Source organism: Lepidochelys olivacea (genome assembly GCF_965140295.1).
Source record: "Lepidochelys olivacea isolate rLepOli2 genome assembly, chromosome: 6".
In the NCBI taxonomy this organism is placed as follows: Eukaryota; Metazoa; Chordata; order Testudines; family Cheloniidae; genus Lepidochelys; species Lepidochelys olivacea.
This window is the reverse complement of record NC_140416.1, coordinates 46,027,584-46,040,042: the sequence shown is the minus strand read 5'-3', so window position 1 is coordinate 46,040,042 and position 12,459 is coordinate 46,027,584.

The following is a 12,459-nucleotide window of genomic DNA, read 5'->3' as shown; positions in this document are numbered from 1 at the left end:
AGGTGAGCTAGTACCAGCAGGAGAGAAAAAAAAAAAAACCTTTTGTGGTGATAATCAAGGTGGGCCATTTCCAGCATTTGACAAGAACATCTGAGGAACAGTGTGGGGAGGGAAGGGATTCGTTCTTGTCAACTGCTGGAAATGGCCCACCTTGACTGTCACTACAAAAGGTTTATTTCCTCCTCCTCCTCCTCCCCCCCCCTTGCTAGTAATAGCTCACCTTAAGTGATCACTCTCTTGTTATAGTGTGTGTGGTAACACTCATTGTTTCATGTTCTCTGTGTATATAAATCTCCCCACTGTATTTTCCACTGAATGCATCTGATGAAGTGAGCTGTAGCTCACAAAAGCTTATGCTCAAATTGGTTAGTCTCTAAGGTGCCACAAGTACTCCTTTTCTTTTTGCGGATACAGACCAACACAGCTGCTACTCTGAAACCTGTCATTATTCACAGTATGGTTTTCCTTACCTATCTTGCCTGCAGGACCTGCTCTGGTAGACACACCCTGAGGCTGCCTTAAACACATCTATCAGAATGGCCCTTATGCAAAACCGAGGAGGGTGGTGGTGGGGCCCTTGCTGCCCTTCTTGTCTGCTCGGCCAGTGGTTAGAGCACTCCCCCAGGATGTGGGAAATTCAAGTTCAAAGCCCCAACTGGGCACTGCTGCCTTTTTTTTAAAAAAAAGGAAAACTGACAGGGAGTGGGTTCGTGGCTGTGAATCCTGAGGAGGGAGAGGTGCCTCTATCCAGCCCAGAGTTAGGCACCAAACTCCTTTCAGGGGTAGGATTTAGGGCCCCGCCCCTCACCATTTCCTATTGGCTACTTTAGGAGGTTCCCCATTCAGCTTTCTGGCTGTTGTAGATCCCATCCTCTTCCCCCTGTGTAGTACACGGATTTTGGCTCCTAACTCAGGGCTGTTGATTCAATTAGGCAGTAGGTTGCCTAAAGATTAGGTGTTAAAACGCTGAGTCCTATGGGCCCTTTATGGAGATAGCGCTCAATGCCTAAAACAGATGCAGCTGTAGTTTATCCAGATAGAGAGCGAGTTTGTTAGTACTTTGTCTTCTTTAGCCTATGAAGATAATGTTGCATTCAGAAGATGCACTTTGGAGTGTCATCCGTCCGTCCCCGCCCCAAGTGTGCCCCTTGAGCACCCTAGTGGTGACTTCCTCTCTTGCTTGAGGAGGCCATATCACAGTCCACAGAACAGAACACAGCAAAGGACACTTCCATGCACAAGCTGAAACCAGAACTCAAAATAAACCTCTGTGGAACAGGAACCGCAGGATGGATCTAAGCCATAGAGTTTGAGGTAAGACCCTAGCAGTTATGAGTCAAGAGCATTATAAGCTGCGGCCCACATAGTTTGAGATTTCACAGCTGCACAGTTTGCCCTAGAATCCACCCTTGGCTGAAGAACTATGCTTCAGCATCCAAGATTTCATTTTACAAAAGGTTTTTGCTTGCTTGTGAAGAAAATCTTGAAAACCTCAAATCAGTGTAAACCGATGCACTGATATTGTGCCTGAAACCACACCTGTGGAGGGTTTGGACTGCCTTATTGGGGTATTAACTCAAACGTAAAATGTGTCAGTGTAAATAGCAAGTATTAACTATAGCACTGCTGCTCATTTTAACACCTGAACCCAAAACTAGTGCTTTGCTTTCCTGGGTAGTAGAGGAGAGGTGGGGCTTTTGACAATCTCCCAGAGCTTCCAACTCTATTTTGACAACTTCTGTTGAAGTTATGGGTTGCCAAAACTACATTGCAAACTGAAGTTAACAAAATTAATGGACTGTAATAGGAAAATAAAAGGGCCCTGTTTTGTTTATATTGCTCACTTTTATACTTAAATACCTCAATTTTAAACATTTAAAGGAAATGGACAATTTTCAGCATACTTCAGAATCCAGGGGCTTTACCACAAAATGTACAACCCTCAAAGTATGCAGGGCCTTAACTACAGTAAGTCTACCATAGGCAATAGATTTCACCTGTGAGACCAAGAAATAGCAAATCATAAGGTTAGAGGTGTGAGGCCATCACAGCAAATTTCCTTTTAGCCCTAAGGACTAGGTCTATAAATCAGATCCCTTTGTAAACTAAGTACTCAAGTTAAATCCTCCTGAAGTACTCAGATTTTCAAGAATTGCACTGTCATTACATAATGCACAATATATTGTGTATACAGCATGTGTTCTGACATAAGTAACTTTAACAATAGCTAAACATCAATGTGTGTATTTGACGCAAAGTTTGAGAGATGTATTAAAGAGTATGCAGTGTTTAAGTAAATGCCAATAGCTTGGACATTTATAACAATGACTGTACTGTTTAAGGGTTACTTGCATTCATTGTGTGAACTGTGCTTTTTTTTTTTTTTCTTGAACAGGCCGTGTCCCTCTTGAACTAGTATTTCAAGAGTTGTTATTGCATACATAGTGGCCTGGGTTTAATAAATGAGAGCATGCTTAGAAAAACAAACTACCACCAATGTGATTAAGCTGTGAACAAAAGTGTGTTCTACCAAACATTTACAGACCTCTGGGAATAAAGAGGGTTCTTAGAAACTGTCAGCAATAAATTATTCCCTGAGCTTCACTGAGAGCAGCAGACACATCTCTGCTATGACATGTGCTGGCCAACAAAAATCACAGCCCATAACATTAACTACTGTGTCACATGTTACAACAACTATATATGGGAAGATATACTCCATGCAGAGTTATCTGCTGTAACAAAGAAGTGTCTATACCTTGTCACTAATGTAAAATACAAAAGGGGAATGTTTATGCACATGGCTTGGAGCAGCCTCATTCTAGAGACACATAGGCAAGAAGTATTGAATATAATTTCTGCCATACAAAGGGTTATGTATATTTAATCACCTAAATTTCATGGTTTGCATGCTCTATAGCCAACAATAGTTTGGAATCAATGCTTTGAATGTTTATTATATATAAAATTTGGCCATCCATTCTACCTGCATTCAGCAATAAGAGGTTGATTCAACTCAAGAACTATTACCAATGGTAAAAACACTACATAAAGTCCACAGGCTTTCTTCAACAGCAAGGCTACCCTTTGGCTATATGAAGTTTGCTTGCATTTAGCCCAGATATTCTAGAGCATAAGATGCTCCATATAGAGTCATGGAAAAAGCTACAGCTGCAACTTTATCTAACCAAATTAATGGAGGACAGTCATGCAGCTCCTTCCCGAAGAAACTACCCAAGAAGAGTCCACTATAGTTTCCAAACACCAATCCTTAAGAGAAGGGTCCTGTAAAATTAACCCAGGGATCAGCACCACCCTTGCCCTAGTGCCTTTTTCTCATGCAAGAGATGAGGTTTAAAGAAAGGGTACGTCTTTCTGTACCAAACATTTATGCCTGCAATACATAGCAAGGACCCAGTCTGATGGTATACGGCCAATGCCTGGTACTTCGGTGACAATCTCTCCCCCCTGCCCCACCTAAATTAACTTTAACTGGACACCTTCCATAGTGCTAACAACTATCAATACACTACTTGCCCCTAATCTCCCATCCTCTCTGAGAAAGGGAAAAAAAACAACCCCCAAAGGAAATATATTGTGGGGCAGAGACTAACGGGTGACAATGGTGACCCATGTCTTGCAGGAGCAATGTAAGCTGCATCAGCTCTTATAACAGTCTGGCTCCTGGGCTAGTGAAGTACCTTGTGGCCCCTGAGTGGACCAGTCAAGCTTTGGTGGTGAGAAGGGTGGCAACTAAGGGCCTCTCCCTGAGGTCTGCCCCCAGCCTTGCCCATGGATGAGGCTATCAAGAAGGGATTATTGCTGTTCCAGTGCTAACCAGGAATCTAGATTTTGTGAGTCTAGCCAAACCTCCCTACCCCACAGCAAGCAGTGGGGTGGAGGGTTGAGAATATTAGCCAAGCCTTACAGAAACCATAAATTCCACACTATCCTAGTAGCTTCACTATTATCTTCCATTATAAGAGCCCAATCATTCCATATTCCACATCATAATCTCTCTCGTACACATACATCATTCCACAGAAAAGATTTTTAGGTGCCAATCAATCAGTCATGCTACCACCCCCTATGTTCATGGAATTTAATGCGCGGAAAGCCACAAAACTGGTTCAAAGCATGGAACAGGGCAAACTTCAGGGGTATGTATCCTGTGCTCATGGCAGACCTATACACGAAGCCTTGAAGTGGCCAAGCAAGTTGGAGGGAGCATGACTTTTTGCTCTGCAACTATTAAGCTCAGGGCTACTGGGTATTTAAAGACTTCTAAGGCAAACCTAATTGCTGCAATAAATGGCTGTAGTTCAGTTACAGCCTAGACTCTGTCTCAGTGTTAACACCAATGTCCCAGCATGCTCCTAGGAGGTACTGTGCTGTTGGAGGGGGCCCATCGTTAGATAAAACTGGCATTTTTCATATAAATACAAGTATCACTGCTGGTCCAACTTGGCCCTCCCCGTTGAATTCCAGTCTGAAAGTGTGCCTTTTTTTGCTTAGCCTTACAGATTGCTGGGTACTCATGCTAGCGCAGAGCTGTCTTTGCATTTCTGTAGGGATGCTCTCTCTTCTGTGCATACATATTAAAGTTCTACACTAATATTTTAATGTTCCCCCTCTGCATCGGTGCAATTAAGGACAGTGACAGCAGAACAAATTCTAATGTGTGTAAAATCCTTTCAAAATGAACACTGCTGTATTTTATACTATTAATACTAACGGCTTCATTGCAATAACATTCTCGATCATACCCATGTCTAGTGTCTGCATTAAACAAACTAAAAAGGTGAACATATAAACAGCTGGGGCTTGAATTGCTTCTTACTTACTCAAGTATAAACCAAGGGTAATTCCATTTCTATCAAATTAATTACACCAAGGTAGAACTGAAGTGACATCAGAATCAGGAGTCCGGAGAATAGGCTTTGCAATGGAAATGTCCCTTAACATTTAGTGATGTATATCACTCTCCAAACATACTGTACCATGAGCCTGTCTTTGAATTTTCATATTAGTAAAGTTTTATTTCTAAACTATTAGTATTCTCATGTTCCTGTTTTGTTTTAATATGTTGGCAAGTACTACTGCCCAAGATCCCAGAAAATATCTGACAAGTTTTCCTGTATCATGTATATAAAAACGCTATATATCACTGTAGAAGGGTCCAAAAATATTGGTCCAGTGTGATATCAGCCAAGAGCACGGCCAATAAAAATCACAACGCTAGTTCTCAGAGGTCTGATCCTGAAAGGGGAAAATTAGAGTGCTTAAGCCAATAAAACATATATTTAAAACAAAGTAGGAATTGTTCTGCCATCTAAAGAATCCTAGCTTTGTTCCTCTGGTACATTGGCAAGCCTACAATGGCTTGCTGGCAGAACTCAGCCCTAACACCAGCCATCTGGGCACAGGAAGATTCCCTGAATGGCACAGAACTTCCACAGCAGCTCCTATGCCAGCCCTCTCCCAGCTGCTAGCACAGGGGACAGGGCTGGAGCATCCCTCTGTTGTTATAAGTAGCTTCCCAATAGAGAGTATTAAGTATGATTATAGTATGCAGATGAACTTTGGGAATGCCTACCCTGGAGTTGCAGGTCTAATTTCCAGCTTGGGTAGATATACCCAGGTTAGTGCTGACTGAGTCACAGCAGTGAGAGTGGGGAGACAGGCTAGCCAACTACATACCCATCTGAAACCCTAGGTAATTACTCGGGGCCCCTAGCCCATCCAGCTGCTCACACCACTATAGCTACACTTCTGTTTTTAGCATGCTAGCTTGTACGTGTGCTAGCTCTGATCATCTACCCAAGCTGGAAATTTTGCCTCCAGCTCCAGTTACAGACTTATCCTTAGAGAACTCTACTTTCGGGAACTACTTGGTGAGAGAGCACAGCATATGTGGAAGAAGGAATAAAGCCTGAATGTTGCACTGTTCTCTCATTCCATACCCCCAGTGCTTGAATGCTGAACATAGTGTCAGAAGTGAGAAAGCCCCTGCAGGTATAGGAAATCTGAAACAAAAACTCTGAGGGTCTGGGAATTCATGGCAGCATAATGGTGTGACACTCTGTACCTTGGGGGAACACCCTACACCCTTACATTTTATAAAATGATTGTGTGGTATCCAATGCAAAGTTTGTCATGTTGGCTGTCTTCGGAAAGCTCATAATGCACTGAGCATGGGTGTTATAGGGATGTTAAAATAAGGTTATAATTTAATTTATATAGTTATGAGGCTGAAAATGTATCCGCATGGCTTGAAGCAGGGATTCGCAAACTGGGGTCCGGGACCCCTCAGGGGGTCGCGAGATTATTACATGGGTGGGGGTCACGAGCTGTCAGCCTCCACCCCAAACCCCACTTTGCCTCCAGCATTTAGAATGGTGTTAAATATATAAAAACATGTTTTTAATTTATAAGTGGGGGTCGTACTCAGAGGCTTCCTATGTGAAAGGGGTCACCAGTACAAAAGTTTGAGAACCACTGGCTTAAAGCAAGCCCATGCAAAAACGCTTCAAGAACAGAGAGGCAGTTCACACCTCGTCAGGGCATGGATGGGACAAACCTAGCCCTGCCTCACAGGAACAATGGACACTGGCTTAGGCAGTAACAAAAGAATCTGTTGGACGGAGTCACCCCCTTCCTTAGAGCAGTTTGGAACTGCGATGAGGTTATGCTCACCTGACTCTGAGGTGGGGGTGGGGCCAAAGCCAGGAGGAAAGAAAGGACATGATAAAAGGGAAGAGAGATTTTGCTATGCTCTCTCTTCCATCTACATACACCACCACCACCACCAAGCAACTGAATCACTGATCAAAGGGGAGAGCCTCACTGAAGAGCAACCAGCCAGCCTGTGTTGAGAAGCATCTATGTTTGTAAGTACATTGAAAAGTGTTAAGATCAGCTTAGAGTGCATTTTGCTTTTATTTCATTTGATCAAATCTGACTTTTATGCTTTGACTTATAATCACTTAAAATCTATCTTCATACTTAATAAATCTGTTTGTTTATTCTACCTGAAGCAGTGCGTTTGGTTTGAAGCATGTCACAGGCTCCCCTTGGGATAACAAGCCTGGTACATATCAATTTCTTTGTTAAATTGACAAACTAATTAAGCTTGCAGCGTCCAGGAGGCATAACTGGACACTGCAAGATGGAGGTTCCTAGGGTTGTTTCTTGGACCGGAGATATTGGCTAGTGTCATTTGCTTGCAAATAGCTGGGAGCAGCTTACACGCCAGAGGCTGTGTGTGAACAGCCCAGAAGTGGGGGTTCTCACAGCAGAGCAGGGTAAGACTGGCTCCCAGAGTCAAGGATTGGAGTGGCCTAGCAGATCTTCGGTCCAGATAACGCCAGAGGCGCATGTCACAAACAGATTCCTGTCTCCTAGGAGATGGATAAGAAAGGGGATGTGTTTAGCAATTAGACGCTCTTTAGATTATAATGAGAAAGTAATAAAATTTGCAATGGGGCTGAATAAAAAGTAAAATAAAATAAGAGTGTAACCCATACATCTTCTGGGTGCGGTGTTCTGTCCCATCTAGTGGCACTGAGACCACTTAAAGAGAGAGATTAATGAGTCAGCTCTACAGCCTTAGCTACTAAGGATATGGCTTTTAGCTCATACAGTAGAGGCTCATGCACTAAGCTCCAGTGGTCCCAGGTTCAATCCAGTAGTCACTGGGGTCTGTCAGTTTTACAAGAGCAGCCCACTATTAGGTATATTGAGCAAAGATTGCCACATGCTCCAACAGAGTCTAGATGTCAGCAATAGACTGAGACTACCCATGTAAATCTTAGAAGAACTACGAAAGCATTTTCAATGCGCAAAAAAAGTCGTATATGAAAGGTATTTTTTCCAACAAGTGTAATAAAAAATCTGGAGAAACAGTACATCAGTTTATTGCCAAACTGCCAAAAATGGCTGAAATGTGATTATCAAATCTTAAAAGATAAACTAATAGTGATAGATTAGTAACAGAAGCAAAAGATAGAAGATCTTGAATTAGAGTGCTCTGAAAGCCTAACTCTCCCAAGAGCTATAAACATAAGCATAGTTAGTGAACAAGCTTCCACCCAAATCATAGAATCATAGAATATCAGGGTTGGAAGGGACCTCAGGAGGTCATCTAGTCCAACCCCCTGCTCAAAGCAGGAACAATCCCCAATTTTTGCCCCAGATCCCTAAATGGCCCCCTCAAGGCAAATGCCTAGCATTTGGGGAGCCAGCAGAGGTAATTCACCAATTAGCATAGGGAAAGCATGAAAATACAAGAAAACACACCCAAATTTGTGCAAAAGCACATGCACAAATACAAAGCAAAGGAAGAGGAAGATCTGTGGAGAAAAACTTGGTGATGGAAAATGCCCTGCCTATGGGATCATATACAATAATTGTGGCAAGAGAAATCACTATCCCAAATGCTTGTGTAACTCCATCGGCAAGCGGGATCAAACCTAGGCTGTCTAGAGCTCAGTGCATGAGCCTCTACTGCATGAGCTAAATGCCAACTGACTGTTAGCTAAGGCTGTAGAACAGACTCATTTTCTCTCCCTCTCTCTAAGTGGACTCAGTACCACTAGATGGGACAGAATACCGCACCCAGAATGTGGGTGGGTTACACTTGCAGACAAGAAAAATAAAGAAAATAATGCACCACATCGAGGAAGAAAGCAGTGACTCAGAATATGAAATTTTGCACATATGGCATTACTGCAGTGCAAAAATTAATGGTTCATAAAGCTGAAACTAACTCAAGATTCAAGGACAAGGCAGCAGCACATAAACAAAAATCAAATGCCAAACAGACAGTGGGCATCAGCAAATGGACTAGGTTATGACTACTTATAGATTCATAGATATTTAGGTCAGAAGGGACCATTATGATCATCTAGTCTGACCTCCTGCACAATGCAGGCCACAGAATTTCACCCACCACTCCTAAAAAAGACCTCACACCTATATCTGTGCTATTGAAGTCCTCAAATTGTAGTTTGAAGACCTCAAGGAGCAGAGAATCCTCCAGCAAGTGACCCGTGCCCCATGCTACAGAGGAAGGCGAAAAACCTCCAGGGCCTTCCAATCTGCCCTGGAGGAAAATTCCTTCCCGACCCCAAATATGGCGATCAGCTAAACCCTGAGCATATGGGCAAGATTCATCAGCCAGATACTACAGAAAATTCTTTCCCGGGTAACTTGGATCTTACCCCATCTAAAAACCCATCACAGGCCATTGGGCCTATTTACCATGAATATTTAATTACCAAAACCATGTTATCCCATCATACCATCTCCTCCATAAACTTATCGAGTTTAATCTTAAAGCAAGATAGATCTTTTGCCCCCACTACTTCCCTCGGAAGGCTATTCCAAAACTTCACTCCTCTGATGGTTAGAAACCTTCGTCTAATTTCTAATCTAAATTTCCTAGTGGCCAGTTTATATCCATTTGTTCTTGTGTCCACATTGGTATTGAGTTTAAATAATTCCTCTCCCTCTCTGGTATTTATCCCTCTGATATATTTATAGAGAGCAATCATATCTCCCCTCAACCTTCTTTTAGTTAGGCTAAACAAGCCAAGCTCCCTGAGTCTCCTTTCATAAGACAAGTTTTCCATTCCTCGGATCATCCTAGTAGCCCTTCTCTGTACCTGTTCCAGTTTGAATTCATCCTTCTTAAACATGGGAGACCAGAACTGCACACAGTATTCCAGGTGAGGTCTCACCAGTGCCTTATATAACGGTACTAAAACCTCCTTATCCCTACTGGAAATACCTCTCCTGATGCATCCCAAGACGACATTAGCTTTTTTCACAGCCATATCACATTGGCAGCTCATAGTCAACCTATGATCAACCAATACTCCAAGGTCCTTTTCCTCCTCCGTTACTTCTAGTTGATGCGTCCCTAGCTTATAACTAAAATTCTTGTTATTAATCCCTAAATGCATGACCTTACACTTCTCACTATTAAATTTCATCCTATTCCTATTACTCCAGTTTACAAGGTCATCCAGATCCTCCTGTAGGGTATCCCTGTCCTTCTCTAAATTAGCAATACCTCCCAGCTTTGTATCATCTGCAAACTTTATTAGCACACTCCCACTTTTTGTGCCCAGGTCAGTAATAAAAAGATTAAATAAGATTGGTCCCAAAACTGATCCTTGAGGAACTCCACTGGTAACCTCCCTCCAACTTGACAGTTCACCTTTCAGTAGGACCCGTTGTAGTCTCCCCTTTAACCAATTCCCTATCCACCTTTCAATTTTCCTATTGATGCCCATCTTATCCAATTTAACTAATAATTCCCCATGTGGCACAGTATCAAACGCCTTACTAAAATCTAAACAAATTACTTCCTCAGCATCATGCAGGAGAGAAAGTGAAATTGGATCAAAGCACAGCCAAATTAAAATTATACAGTGGCACACAATCATATCATCACTGGGACAATGTAAATTACAAGAAGAATACAAAGGAGAGTATATAAGCTGAAATTGCAGGTAGAATAAACACCACAGAAACCACTACTTTCACTTAAAATAAGTAAATTCATGAATCTGCTAACACCAAACCTGTGACAAATGATTCATACAATAGACACATGAGCAAGACAAAGAACATATCCAAAGCGGACAATATATGGTGGCATACATGCAGCAAAACTTCTAGACGATTACATGGTGTTTTTGAAGGATTGGGAAAGCTCATATGTTGAATAACCAGCATAGTCGCCATGAAGAATGGCAGGCATTGACTCAACCAGCACTAAACAAAGGACTAAAAAGAGATCTGACTATCAAATGCCTACAGTTGAAAAAATATTACTTAACTTGGCAAAAGCAAAAACATTCTCAGTATATTGGCAAATTCTATTGGTTAGGGAAGCTGCAGTCTCACCACATTTGGCACACCAGCAGGTAAATACAGCTGGTTGAGAATGCCATTTGGGGTCAAACCTACAGCGGAAGACTATCACTGCTACCAACAAGACAGACTAACAGAACTTGCAGGGATCAGCATCATAGACTATCAGGGTTGGAAGGGACCTCAGGAAGTCATCTAGTCCAACCCACTCCTCAAAGAAGGACCAATCTCCAACTAAATCATTCATAGCTGATGACATTCTGGTGCACAGACATGGAGACAGCTTGGCAGAAGCTGTGCCAGATCATGACCATAGAAAGAGCCAGAGAAGTAAATCCAAAATTAAACAAAAACAAGATGAAATTGCAGTTGACTGCAGTACCATCCATGGGATATTTGCTGACCTTCCAAAGATAAAAGCAATATAGCAGATGCCCACACAAAGGTATTAAATCAGTTCCGACACTATTAATATTGTAAATTGAAAATTTCTTCCAAGCCTCTCAGGGTACGTCTACACTGCAATGTAAACTAAGATTCAAACTCAAGCCTAGTTTGCATCCTTAGTCCATCTACAGACAAATTGCACTAACCCAGGGTTCCAGGACCCCATGGGGGTAGAAGGTCCAAGCCTGAGTCAAGCCAGGATCCAAGGTTCAAGCCCTATTGCTTTGTGACAATAGACATAGCCTCATCGGACTCATGCTCTGGCAGTCTGCCTAAATTATACCACAATCCCATGGCCCAGCTTTCTTTTTCCTCTGGACAGTCCACACTGCACTGTGAACAAAGGGCTAAAGCAGCCACATTTTGAGAGGACACTAAGAAGTCTGGGCTGGACTCAGACCCGAAAATGCGGTGTAGGTGCTGAACCCCAAACTGGGACCCAGGGTTAAACAATTCCTAACCTGGGGTTACAAATGAGTGTAGATGCTCAAGCCCTAGGTTAACAAACCCAGGGTATGCTAACTTGAGTTCTACTACCCCTGGGCTTACATTACAGTGTAGACATACCCTCAGATGTGTGCAAACCCAACAATAGAGGGCGTGATAGTGCAATTATGGATAGGAATTTAGGAAGTGCTAGATGAGAGAGAACAGTGTACCTGGAGGAAGAACTAAAGCTTGAATCTTACACTCTCTTTTGTCTCTCTCTCTCTCTCTTTGTGCTTGAACACCAAGCACTCTGCATAATGACAATCCACAGCTGGCAGAATAGCTCCTAGTGGCCATTGGCAGTCAGCACAAATTAGAGCAGCCTTCAGGCTCCTTTAACTTGTGCGAGGCACCAGACCAGACTCTAAATGGACAGACTCCACCACCTGCATCCCTCAGTTTTTAGTTTTCCTCATCTGAAAGCAAGGAGTTCAGCTCTTTGAATCTAGCTCCTTTTAGTAACTCTGACAGGACTGAGAGAGAAATTCAAGAAGAGGAACAAGAACAGGGACATTCCAGCCAGAAAAGGCCATGACTAAGCACTGTCTGGTAACCCTAAATTGGTTGTACACATAGTGGAGAGGGAGAGTCTGGAGCAAGGCCTGAACCAAAGTCAGCAAAAGCCATGCTATGAGCAAAAGT